The sequence below is a fragment of the Mobula birostris genome, unplaced genomic scaffold, assembly GCF_030028105.1.
Source record: "Mobula birostris isolate sMobBir1 unplaced genomic scaffold, sMobBir1.hap1 scaffold_319, whole genome shotgun sequence".
NCBI lineage: Eukaryota > Metazoa > Chordata > Chondrichthyes > Myliobatiformes > Myliobatidae > Mobula > Mobula birostris.
This window is the reverse complement of record NW_027276252.1, coordinates 309,395-323,029: the sequence shown is the minus strand read 5'-3', so window position 1 is coordinate 323,029 and position 13,635 is coordinate 309,395. Positions and strand designations below refer to the sequence as shown.

At 43.5% G+C, this 13,635-nt stretch overlaps 1 protein-coding gene across 2 annotated transcripts in view; it reads left to right on the top strand.

Moving 5' to 3' along the window:
* Positions 1–13,635, top strand: part of LOC140192951 (mitochondrial import receptor subunit TOM40B-like) — a 162,344-nt gene that overhangs the window by 62,008 nt on the left and 86,701 nt on the right. The window lies entirely within an intron of this gene.

Below are 13,635 nucleotides of genomic sequence, written 5' to 3'. Positions count from 1 at the left end.
CTCGGTGCCGGAAAATCATTTCGAACTGACCGAAGAGAAGGCTGTTAAAGGAAGAGGGAGGCTCAAGGCAGTCCAGGTGGGATTTCTGGTGCCTCACAAATTTGTTGCAAAGAGAGGCAAACAAGATGTGAGGTAATGTTGCAGACTTCAGTAAGAGCGATATTTTTGGCCAGAAGGGAAGTAACACTGGATTCCTTTTGGAGTGTTACTTTCCTTTGAATTAACAATTTGAGTCGTAAAGACTGAGAGTCCAGAAGCAGAACCTTCAGCTCAAAAGTACAGCACAGAAAAAGGCCCTTCAGCCTGTCCAATTCCTGCTGCCCCGTTTAAACTGCCTATTCCCATTGACCTGCACCCGGACTAGGGGGATGGGAACCAGTATGACAGAGTTGAGGATGAACCAGCATGAATGTAAGGAAGGACAAGCCAATGATTGGGTACAAATACAGACAGTAAAGAGTTAAATTGTACCACAGAGGTAAAGTTCAAAAGGTTGAAGAATGCAGAACTGAAGGTTCTGTATTTAAATACACATAGTATTCAGAATAAGGTGGGCGAACTCATGGCGCAATTACAGATTGGTCAGTATGAGTTGTGGCTGAAAGAAGGCCATAGTTGGGAGCTTAACATCAAAGCATTTACTTTGTCTTGAAAGGACAGGCAGGAAGGCATCAGCCTGGGATGGCCAACCTATGGCGCATGCGGCAAAAGTGGCTCATTGCACCCCAGTGATAATAATAAAAAAGTAAGCTTACTCATGCAAAAAGTATTAACCAAAAACCGATTTGTAGAAAAAAAATCTATAACAGGAATTCAAGTAGCTTAGAGCTAGAAATGGGTTTTACTGAGAATAAATCTAAAACTTAGCAATTATTTTTAGCGACTTTATTATCTCGTGCACATCTTTTGGCGAATGTTATCTTCTTTCACATTAATCTGTTTTCAATTTTAAAAAATGTTCAATGAGTCAAACTAGGAAAGAAGGACTTTTGTTCTGCAGTCGTTCCATAACTGTTCAATACACGTCTGATACTTGTTTGATCCTGAGGCACCAGGCATCTGCACCAGCAGTTCGTCGCAGGTTTTTGTCAGTCAGTTTACAATTGACACTTGTACGCTACGGAGTTGTGCTTTGTTCGTCCTTTGTGAACACTTGCAGTTTTGTACTTTTTTGAAAATTAAGCCTTGTTTTTACATTCAGTTACCCATCACAGCTCAAAAGAAAAGCAGAAAGTGATAGTAAGCGTGAATTCAATGAACAGTGGGAAAACGTGTTCTTATTTATAGCGGGTCCGTCAGGAAAACTGTTGTGCATTGTTTGTGAAAACACCTTCTCACATAATAGAAGACATTATCTTAATAGACACTATAAAACACAACATCAGACTGAAATAGAAGGAAAACTGAAGCTAGTGCTTGGGTCTGAATTACGGAAAGAATATGTGATTAAGAAAAAGGAAGAAATCAAAAGAAGACAAAATATATTTGTTAAAAGTCTCATTAAGGTAAGTAATGTTTATCTTGTTTTTATATGAAATCAATACTTCATGTAAAAATGCTAAATATGTCTAAACATATTTTTACAAGAATTGAATGGGGGTACAAGAGTTGTATGGCACATCTGAACTCGTGCGTGCAAAAATTGATGCATGGATTGTAAAAGGTTGGCCACCCCTGGCATAGGCAATGGTTTGGCTCTGCTGGTAAGAAATGGAATTACATCTTTAGACAGCAGTGACAGAGGGTCAGTGAAAGTTGAATGTTTGTGAGTGGAGTTAAGAAACTGCAAGGGTAGAAAGAACATTGTGGGAATTATATATAGGCTTCAAAATAGCAACCCAGATGTGGGGTTGAGATTGCAAAGGGAGCCGGAAAAGACATGTAGTAAGGCTAATGTCACAATCGCAATGGGGGACTTCAATATGCAAGGGTGTTGGTGTCAGATCACAAGAGAAGGAATTTGTTGAGTGCCTACAAGATGGCTTTTTAGAGCAGCTTGTGCTTGAGTCTCCCAGGGGAAAGGCTGTCATAGATTGGGTGTTGTGTAATAACCCAGATCTTATTAGAGAGCTTAACATAAAGGAACCATTAAGAGGCAGTGATCATAATATGATTGAATTCATACTGCAACTTGAGGAGAGAAGCACATGTCACATATATCAGTATCACAATGGAATAAAGGGAATTACAGAGGCATGAGAAAGAAGTTTGCCCAGGTGGATTGGAAGAGGACACAGGTAGGCATGATGGCAGAGCAGAGATGGCTGAATTTCTGAGATGGAGTATTCTGAGGAGCAGGATAGCTATCCCAGAGCCTGTTAGTCCTGTCTTTTATGCTGTGGTACTGTTTCCCGGATGGTAGCAGCTGGAACAGTTTGTGGTTGGGGTGAGTTGGGTCTCCAATGATCCTACGGGCCCTTTTTACATACCTGTCTTTGTACATGTCCTGAAAAGTGGGAAGTTCACATCTACAGAGGTGCTGGATTGTCCGTACCACTCTCTGCAGAGTCCTGCGATTGAGGGGAGTACAGTGCTCATACCAAGCAGTGATGCAGCCAGTCAAAATGCTCTCAACTGTGCCCGTATAGAAGGTTCTGAGAACTTGGGGGCCTGTACCAAACTTCTTCAACTGTCTAAGGTGAAAAAGGCACTGTGCCTTTTTCACCACACATAGAAAAAACATAGAGGACATAGAAAACCTACAACACAATACAGGCCCTTCGGCCCACGAAGTTGTGCCGAACATGTATCAACCTTAGAAATTACTGGGCATACCCATAGCCCTCTATTTTTCTAAGCTCCATGTACCTATCCAAAAGTCTCTTAAAAGACCCTATCATATCCGTCTCCACCACCGTTACCGGCAGCCCAATCCATGCACTCACCACTCTCTGAGTAAAAAAACTCACCCCGACATCTCCTCTGTACCTACTCCCCAGCACCTTAAACTTGTGTCCTCTTGTGGCAACCATTTCAGCCCTGGGAAAAAGCCTCTGACTATCCACACGATTAATGCCTCTCATCATCTTATACACCTCTATCAGGACACCTCTCATCCTCCGTCGCTCTAAGGAGAAAAGGCCGAGTTCACTCAACCTATTCTCATAAGGCATGCTCCCCAATCCAGACAATATCCTTGTAAATCTCCTCTTCACCTTTTCTCTGGCTTCTACAACCTTCCTGTAGTGAGGCGACCAGAACTGAGCACAGTACTCCAAGTGGGGTCTGACCAGGGTATTTTATAGCTGAAACATTACCTCTCGACTCCAAAATTCAATTCCACGATTGATGAAGGCCAATGCACTGTATGCCTTCTTAACCACAGAGTCAACCTGCGCAGCAGCCTTGAGCGTCCTATGGACTCGGACCCAAGATCCCTCTGATCCTCCACACTACCAAGAATCTTATCATTAATACTATATTCTGTCATCATATTTGACCTACCAAAATGAACCACTTCACACTTATCTGGGTTGAACTCTACCTGCCACTTCCAGCCCAGTTTTGCATCCTACCAATGTCCCGCTATAACTTTTGACAGCCCTCCACAATATCCACAACACCTCCAACTTTTCTGTCATCAGCAAACTTACTAACCCATCCCTCCACTTCCTCATCCAGGTCATTTATAAAAATCACAAAGAGTAAGGGTCCCAGAACAGATCCCTGAGGCACACCACTGGTCACAGACCTCCATGCAGAATATGACCCGCCTACAACCACTCTTTTCCTTCTGTGGGCAAGCCAGTTCTGAATCCACAAAGCAATGTCCCCTTGGATCCCATGCCTCCTTACTTTCTCAATAAGCCTTGCAAGGGGTACGTTATCAAATGCCTTGCTGAAATCCATATGCACTACATCTACTACTCTACCTTCATCAATGTGTTTAGTCACATCCTCAGAAAATTAAATTATGCTTGTAAGGCACGACCTGCCCTTGACAAAGTCATGCTGACTATTCCTAATCATATTATACCTCTCCAAATGTTCATAAATCCTGCCTCTCTGGATCTTCTCCATCAACTTCCCAACCACTGAGTTAAGACTCACTGGTCTATAATTTCCTGGGCTATCTCTACTCCCTTTCTTGAATAAAGGAACAACATTCCCAACCCTCCAGTCCTCCGGAAACCTCTCCCATCCCCATTGATGATGCAAAGATCATCGCCAGAAGCTCAGCAATTTCCTCCTTTGCCTCCCACAGTAGCCTGGGGTACATCTCATCTGGTCCCGGCAACTTATCCAACTTGATGCTTTCCAAAAGCTCCAGCACATCCTCTTTCTTAATATCTACATGCTCAAGCTTTTCAGTCTGCTGCAAGTCATCACTACAATCACCAAGATCCTTTACCGTAGTGAATACTGAATTTAAGTATTCATTAAGTACCTCTGCTATTTCCTCCGGTTCCATACATACTTTCCCACTGTCACACTTGATAGGTCCTATTCTTTCACATCTCATCCTCTTGCTCTTCACATACTTGTAGAATGCCTTGGGGTTTTCCTTAATCCTGCCCGCTAAGGCCTTCTCATGGCCCCTTCTGGCTCTCCTAATTTCCTTCTTAAGCTCCTTCCTATTAGCCTTATAATTTCCTAGATCTCTAACATTACCTAGCTCTCTGAACCTTTTGTAAGCTTTTCTTTTCTTCTTGACTAGATTTATTACAACCTTTGTACACCACGGTTCCTGTACCCTCCCATAATTTCCCTGTCTCATTGGAATGTACCTATGCAGAACTTCACTCAAATATCCCCTGAACATTTGCCACATTTCTTCCGTACTTTTCCCTGAGAACATCTGTTTCCAATTTAAGCTGCCAATTTCCTGCCTGATAGCCTCATAATTCCCCTTACTCAAATTAAACACTTTTCTAACTTGTCTGTTCCTATCTCTTTCAATGCTATGGTAAAGGAGATAGAATTGTGATTACTATCTCCAAAATGCTCTCCCACTGAGAGATCTGACACCTGACCAGGTTCATTTCCCAATACCAAATCAAGTACAGCCTCTCCTCTTGTAGGCTTATTTACATATTGTGTCAGGAAACTTTCCTGAACACACCTAACAAACTCCACCCCATCTAAACCCCTTGCTCTAGGGAAATGCTAATCAATATTTGGGAAATTAAAATCTCCCATCACGACAACTCTGTTACTATTACACCGCTCCAGGATCTATTTCCCTGTCTGCTCCTTGGTATCCCTGTTACTATTCAGCGGTAAGTACAGACCACGTGAGATCCTTGATGATGTGTATACCAAGGAACTTAAAGCTGTTCACCCTCTCAACCCCAGATCCATTGATGTCAATAGGGGCTAGCCTGTCTCCATTTCTCCTGTAGTCCATTACCGGCTCCTTTGTTTTTGTGACATTGAGGGAGAGGTTGTTTTCTTGACACCACTGTGTCAGGGTGATGACTTCTTCTCTGTAGGTTGCCTCATTATTATTTGAGATTAGGCCAATCAGTGTAGTGTCGTCAGCAAATTTAATCAGCAGATTCGAATTCTGGGTGGTGACACAGTCGTGGGTATACAGAGAGTAAAGGGGGGGCTTGGTACACAGCCCTGAGGGGCACCTGTGTTGAGAGTCAGAGGAGCAGAGGTGAGGGAGCCCACTCTTACTAACAATATGCCAGAGGTCAGTGAGTGTCAGGAAGCAGGAGTGAGTGCCATTGCTATTACAAAGGGAGAAGAGTGAAGCAAACTCAAAGGTTTTAAGGTGGATAAGTCACCTGGACCAAATGGACTACATCCCAGAGTTGCTGAAGAGAGAACATTGGTCATGATCTTTCAAGAATACTGGATTCTGGCATGGTCCTGGAGGATTGGAAAATTGCAACTGTCACTGCACTGTTTAAGAAAGGAGGAAGGCAAAAGAAAAGAAATTATTGGCCAGTTAGCCTAACCTCAGTGGTTGGGAAAGTGTTGGAGTCTATTATTAAGGACAAGATTTCGAAGTACTTGGAGACTAATGATAAAATAAGTCAAAGTCAGCATGGTTTCTGTAAAGGGAAATCTTGCCTGACAAATCTGTTGGAGTTCTTTGAGGAAGCAATCAGCAGGGTGGACAAAGGAGAGGTAGTGGATGTCATTTACTTGGATTTTCAAAAGGCATTTGATAAGGTGCCACACATGAGACTGCTTAATAAGATAAAATTAATTCTACAGTGTTACATGAAAGATATTGGCATGGATAGTGGAATGTCTCCAGGCAGGAGGCAGTAAGTGGGAATAAAAGGGGCCTTGTTGGCTGCCAGTGACTAGTGGTGTTCCTCAGAGGTCAGTATTGGGACCGCTACTTTTCACTTGTTTGTCAGTGATTTAGATAATTGAACTAATGGCTTTGCAGCAAAGTTCGTGGTTGATACAAACAAAGGTAGAGAGGTAGGTAGTGCTGAGGAAGCAATGTGATTGCAGCTGGAATTGGACAAATTGGAAGAATGGGCAAAAAGGCGGCAGATGGAATACAGTGTTGGGAAATGTATGATAATGCACTTTGGTTAAAGGAACAATAGTGTGGACTATCTAAATGGGGAGAACATTCAAACGTAGGTGCAAAGGGACTTAAGAGTCACAGGTTGACTCTGTGGTAAAGAAGGCAAATGCAATGTTGGCATTTATTTCAGGGGAATATAATATAAAAGCAAGGAGATAATGCCGAGGCTTTATCAGACACTAATCAGGCCATGCTTGGAATATTGTCAACAGTTTTGAGCTCCATATCTCAGAAAAGATGTGTTGTCATTGGAGAGAGTCCAGAGGAGGGTCACAAGGATTATTCTGGGAATGAATGACCATAAGACCATAAGACAAAGGAGTAGAAGTCGGCCATTTGACCCATCGAGTCTGCTCCGCCATTTTATCATGAGCTGATCCATTCTCCCATTTGGTCTCACCCCCCCGCCTTCTCACCATAACTTTTGATGCCCTGGCTACTCAGATACCTATCAATCTCTGCCTTAAATACACCCAATGACTTGGCCTCCACTGCTGCCCGTGGCAACAAATTCCATAGATTCACCACCCTCTGACTAAAAAAATTTCTTCGCATTTCTGTTCTGAATGGGCGCTCTTCAATCCTTAAGTCATGCCCTCTCCCCCATCATGGGAAACAACTTTGCCACATCCACTCTGTCCATGCCTTTCAACATTCAAAATGTTTCTATGAGGTCTCCCCTCATTCTTCTAAACTCCAAGGAATACAGTCCAAGAGCGGACAAATGTTCCTCATATGTTAATCCTCTCATTCCCGGAATCATTATAGTGAATTTTCTCTGTACCCTCTCCAACGTCAGCACATCCTTTCTTAAGTAAGGAGACCAAAACTGCCCACAGTACCCCAAGTGAGGTCTCACCAGCACCTTATAGAACCTCAACATCACATCCCTGCTCCTATACTCTATTCCTCTAGAAATGAATGCCAACATTGCATTCGCCTTCTTCACCACCGACTCAACCTGGAGATTAACCTTAAGGGTATCCTGTACGAGGACTCCCAAGTCCCGTTGCATCTCCGAACTTTGAATTCTTTCCCCATTTAAATAATAGTCTGTCCATTTATTATTTCTGCCAAAGTGCATAACCATACACTTTCCAACATTGTACTTCATTTGCCACTTCTCTGCCCATTCTTCCAATCTATCCAAGTCTCTCTGCAGACTCTCCATTTCCTCAGCACTACCGGCCCCTCCACCTATCTTCGTATCATCAGCAAACTTAGCCGCAAAGCCATCTATTCCATAATCCAAATCGTTGATGTACAATGTAAAAAGAAGCAGCCCCAACACGGACCCCTGTGGAACACCACTGGTAACTGGCAGCCAACCAGAATAGGATCCCTTTATTCCCACTCTCTGTTTGCTGCCAATCAGCCAACGCTCTACCCACGTATGTAACTTTCCCGTAATTCCATGGGCTGTTATCTTGTTAAGTAGCCTCATGTGTGGTACCTTGTCAAAGGCCTTCTGAAAATGCAAATATACAACATCCACTGCATCTCCCTTGTCTAGCCTACTTGTAATTTCCTCAAAAAATTGTAATAGGTTTGTCAGGCAGGATTTTCCTTGAAGGAATCCATGCTGAGTTCTGCCTATCTTGTCATATGCCTCCAGGTACTCTGTAACCTCATCCTTGACAATCGACTCCAACAACTTCCCAACCACCGATGTCAAGCTAACAGGTCTATAATTAGCTTTTTGCTTCCTTGCCCCCTTCTTAAATAGCGGAGTGACATTTGCAATCTTCCAGTCCTCCGGAACCATGCCAGAATATATCGACTTTTGAAAGATCATCGCTAATGCCTCCGCAATCTCCACAGCTACTTCCTTCAGAACACGCGGGTGCATTCCATCTGGTCCGGGAGATTTATCTACCTTTAATGGGGTTAACATATGAGGAGAATCTTGCAGCTTTGGGCCTGTACTCACTGCAATTTAGAAGAATGCAAAGGGATCTCATTGAAACCTACTGAATGTTGAAAGGAGTACATTGGATGGATGTGGGGAAGGATGTTTGCTATGCTGAGGGTATCCAGAAATAGAGGCACTGCCTCAAAACTGAGGGGTGACCTTTTAGAAAAGAGGTAAGGAGAGATATTTCTAACCAGAGAGTAGTAAATCTGTGAAATACTCCACCACAGACTGCGGTGGAGGCCAAGTCCATGGGTATATTAAAAGCAGAATGTGATAGTTTACTGAGTGGTCAGGGCATAATAACGGGGACAAGGAAATGGCTGATGAACTAACTGAGTATTTTGCATCAGTCTTCACTGTGGAAGACACTAGTATTATGCCTGCTGTTGTAGTGTGTGAAGGAAGAGAAATGGGTGCAGTTACTTTTATAAGAAAGAAGGTGCTCAAAAAGCTGAAAGACCTAAGGGTACATAAGTCACCTGGACCAGATGAACTGCATCCTCGGGTTCTGAAAAAGTTAGCGTTAGAAATTGTGGTGGCATTAGAAATGAACTTCCAAAAATCATTGGAATTTGGCATTGTGCCAGAGGACTGGAAAATTGCAAATGCCGCTCTGCTCTTTAAAAAAGGAGTAAGGCAGCAGAAAGAAAATTATAGACCTGTTAGCCTGACCTCAGTGGTTGGGAAGATGTTAGAGTCAATTGTTAAGAATGAGGTGATGGAGTACTTGGTGACACAGGACAAGATGGTACAAAGTCAGCATGGTTTCCTTTAGAGAAAATCCTGCCTGACAAATCTTGGAATTCTTTGAGTTGATTACAAGTAGGATTGATAAAGGGGATGCAGTGGATGTTGTATATTTGGACTTTCAGAAGGCCTTTGACACATGACGCTGCTTAGCAAGTTAAGAGCCCATGGTATTACAGGAAAGTTACTAACATGGTTAGAGCATTGGCTGACTGGTAGGAGTCAGTGAGTGGGAATGAAAGGATCCTTTTCTGATTGGCTGCCAGTGATTAGTGTGTTCCGCTAGGGTCGGTGTTGGGACCACTTCTTTTTATGTTGTATATCAATGATTTAGATGATGGAATAGATGGCTTTGTTACTAAGTTTTCAGATGATACAAAGATTGGTGGAGGGGCAGATAGTATTGAGGAAGCAGGTAGGATGCAGAAGGACTTGAACAGATTAGGAGACTGGGCAAGAAAGTGGCAAATGAAATACAAAGTTGGAAAATGCATTGTCATGCACTTTGGAGAAGAAATAAATGTGTGGACTATTTTCTAAACTGGGAGAAAATACAAAAATCTGAGATGCAAAGGGACTTTGGAGTCCTTGTCGAGAACACCCTGAAGGTTAACTTGCAGGTGGTGTCGGTGGTGAGGAAAGCAAATGCCATGTGAGCATTCATTTCAAGAGGTCTAGAATACAAGAGCAGGGGTGTGATGCTGAGGCTTTATAAGGTACTGGTGAGGCCTCACCTTGAGTATTGTGAACAGTTTTGGGCCCCTCATCTTAGAAAAGATGTGCTGGCATTGGAGAGGGTCCAGAGGAGGTTCACAAGAATGATTCCAGGGTTATCATACGAGGAACGTTTGATGGTTCTGGGTCTGTACTTGCTGGAATTCAGAAGGATGAGGGGTTGCTTACTGAACCTTTCGAATGTTGAAAGGCCTAGACAGAGTAGATGTGGAAAGGATGTTTTCCATGGACAAGAGGGTGCCCTTTCAACACAGAAATACAGAGAAATTTCTTTAGCCAAAGGCTGGTGAATTTGTGGAATTTGTTGCCACATGCAGCTGTGGAGGCCATGTTGCTTGGTGTATTTAAGGCAGAGATTGATAGGTTCTTGATTGGACATAGCATCAAAGGTCATGGGGAGAAGTCTGGGAACGGGGTTGAGGAGGAAAAAAATGTATCAGCCATGATTGAATGGCGGAGCAAACTCGATTGGCCAGATGACCGAATTCTGCTCTTATGTCTTATGGCATCAAAGGATATGGCGAGAGGACAGGTGGATGGGATTGAGTGGGATCCAGGATCAGCCATGATAGAATGGCTGAGCAGACTTGATGGTTGAATGGCCTAATTCTGCTCATATGTCTTCTGGTCTTCCAATAATTTTCTCACAACTGATGTCCGACTTGGCAGCCTAGAATTTCTTTTTAGACAACACACCTAAAAGTTGCTGGTGAACACAGCAGACCAGGCAGCATCTCTAGGAAGAGGTGCAGTCGACGTTTCAGGCCAAGACCCTTCGTCAGGACTAACTGAAGGAAGAGTGAGTAAGGGATTTGAAAGTTGGAGGGGGAGGGGGAGATCCAAAATGATAGGAGAAGACAGGAGGGGGAGGGATGGAGCCAAGAGCTGGACAGGTGATAGGCAAAAGGGATACGAGAGGATCATGGGACAGGAGGTCCGGGAAGAAAGACAAGGCGGGGGGGGGACCCAGAGGATGGGCAAGGGGTATATTCAGAGGGACAGAGGGAGAAAAAGGAAAGTGAGAGAAAGAATGTGTGTATAAAAATAAGTACCAGATGGGGTACGAGGGGGAGGTGGGGCATTAGCGGAAGTTAGAGAAGTCGATGTTCATGCCATCAGGTTGGTGGCTACCCAGACGGAATATAAGGTGTTGTTCCTCCAACCTGAGTGTGGCTTCATCTTTACAGTAGAGGAGGCCGTGGATAGACATGTCAGAATGGGAATGGGATGTGGAATTAAAATGTGTGGCCATTGGGAGATCCTGCTTTCTCTGGCGGACAGAGTGTAGGTGTTCAGCAAAGCGGTCTCCCAGTCTGCGTCTGGTCTCGCCAATATATAAAAGTTCTGCTGCGTTCACCAGCAACTTTTATGTGTGTTGCTTGAATTTCCAGCATCTGCAGAATTCCTGTTGTTTGCGTTTTTTTCTTTTTAGAGCCTTTTTTAAATAGCGGACAACATTGGCTATCCTCTGGCACCTCACCTGTCAGGAAGGATGATTTAAAATGTCCCTGCTTATGCCCCAGCAATTTCTTCACTGGCCTCCAGTAGGGTCCGAAGGAACACCTTGCGGGTTTACCACCCTGATTCCTCACAGGATAGCAAACGCTTCATGTTCTGTAATCTGCATAAGGTCCATGATCTCACTGCTGCCTTGCCTCACTTTTATCGACTTTGTATCTGTCTCCCAGGGAAATACAGATGGAAAGAAGGCATTTAAGATCTCCCCATCTGTTTTGGCTCCACACATGGATTATCATTCTGGTCTTCCAGAGGACCAATTTTATCCCTAGCAATCCTTTTGCTCTTAACATATTTGTATTATCCCCTAGGATTCTCCTTCCCCTTGTCTGCTGGAGCAACTTCATGCCCTTTTTTGGGTTCCTTATTTTTCTTAAGTGTTCTCTTGCATTTGTTGTGCTCCATAAGCACTTCATTTATTCATACTTGCCTATACGTGCGATGCACCTCCTTTTTTCTCTTAACCAGGGCCTCACTAACTCTTGGAAGCCAACGTTCCCTACACTTGCTGTCTTTACCTTTTATTCTGACAGGCATATACAAGCTTTGCACTCTCAAAATTTCATTTTTGAAGGCCTCCCATTTTCCAAGTAGACCTTTGCCAGAAAACAGCCTGTCCAAATCCACTTTTGCCAGATAATTTCTGATACCATCAGGATTGGCCTTTCTCCAATTTAGAAACTCAACCCACAAACCAGACCTACCTCTTTGCATATTTACTTTGAAACTAATGTCATTGTTGTCATTGCATGCAAAGTATTCCCCTACACAAACTTCTGTCACCTGCCCTATCTCATTCCCTAATTGCAGATCCTGCATCACACACTCTCTCATTGGGACTTCTACGTATTGATTGAGGACACTTTCCTGAACACATTTGACAAGCTCTGTCCCATCTCATCCTTTAACAGTATGGAATTCCTAGTCAATATGTAGATAGTTAAAATTATATAACTATTTTATATTTCTTGCAACAGTCTTTGATCTCTTTACAGATTTGTTCCTCTAAATCCCTAGGACTGTTGGATTGTCTGTAAAATCACACCATTAACGTGGTCATACCTTTCTCATTTCTCAGTTCCACCCATAACACTTCGCTAGTCGAGTTCTCCAGTCTGTCTTGACTGAGCACTGCTGTGACATTTTCCCTGACGAGTAACACTACCCCTCCTCCTTTAGTCTGACCCACTCTGTCATGTTCAACTATCCAGAGGTTCTTTCCAGTATCCTGCCTAGCATCCCCACAGTTCTAACTGTGCAAATATAAAGAAGGAAAACACAAAATAAACTGGGGGAAAATGATCTGCCTACAGCTTTTACACCTCCTTGCACTCAAGCCTCTACTTCCTGCCTTGATGAGCTAAAGCCACAAAACCCCACTCTAGCACCGTCCAACCAGCCACTCCCAACAATAGCCACTCTACCCTATTTTATATTGTTCTTGCCAATCAATCCCAATCACTGATTGGCTGCTTCTCAAAACACCATACTGCCATGAATCAATACCTTATGTATTCATTGGTGAACCTGAGTGAGCTACGTCTTCTCACACTGCGGATCGCTGACAGGCTGCATAGAGCTGAGAGGTAATGTTGCAGCTACGTATATAGGACCCTGGTCAGACCCCACTTGGAGTACTGTGCTCAGTTCTGGTCACCCCACTACAGGAAAGATGTGGAAGCTGTAAGAGTGCAGAGGAGATTTACAAGGATATTGCCTAGATTGGGGAGCATGCCTTATGAGAATAGGTTGAGTGAACTCTGCCTTTTCTCCTTGGAGTGACTCAGGATGAGAGGTGACCTGATAGGGGTGTACAAGATGATGAGAGGCATTGATTGTGTGGATATTCAGAGGGCTGAAATGGCTAACACAAGAGGGCACAGTTTTAAGGTGCTTGAAAGTAGGTACAGAGGAGATGTCAGGGTTAAGTTTTTTAAGCAGAGAGTGGTGAGTGCATGGAATGGGCTGTCTACAATGGTGGAGGCGGATACAATAAGGTCTTTTAAGAAACTCTTGGGTAGGTAAATGGAGCTTAGAAAACTGGAGGGCTATGGGTAACCGTAGGTAATTTCTAAAGTAAGTACATGTTTGGTACAGCATTGTGGGCCGAAGGGCCTGTATTATGCTGTGGGTTTTCTGTGTTTCTACAATGCTTACCCATGCCTGATCTATACTTTCTCTGCTTTGACAATTCAGGTTCTCTTCAGATGTTTCTTAAACATTA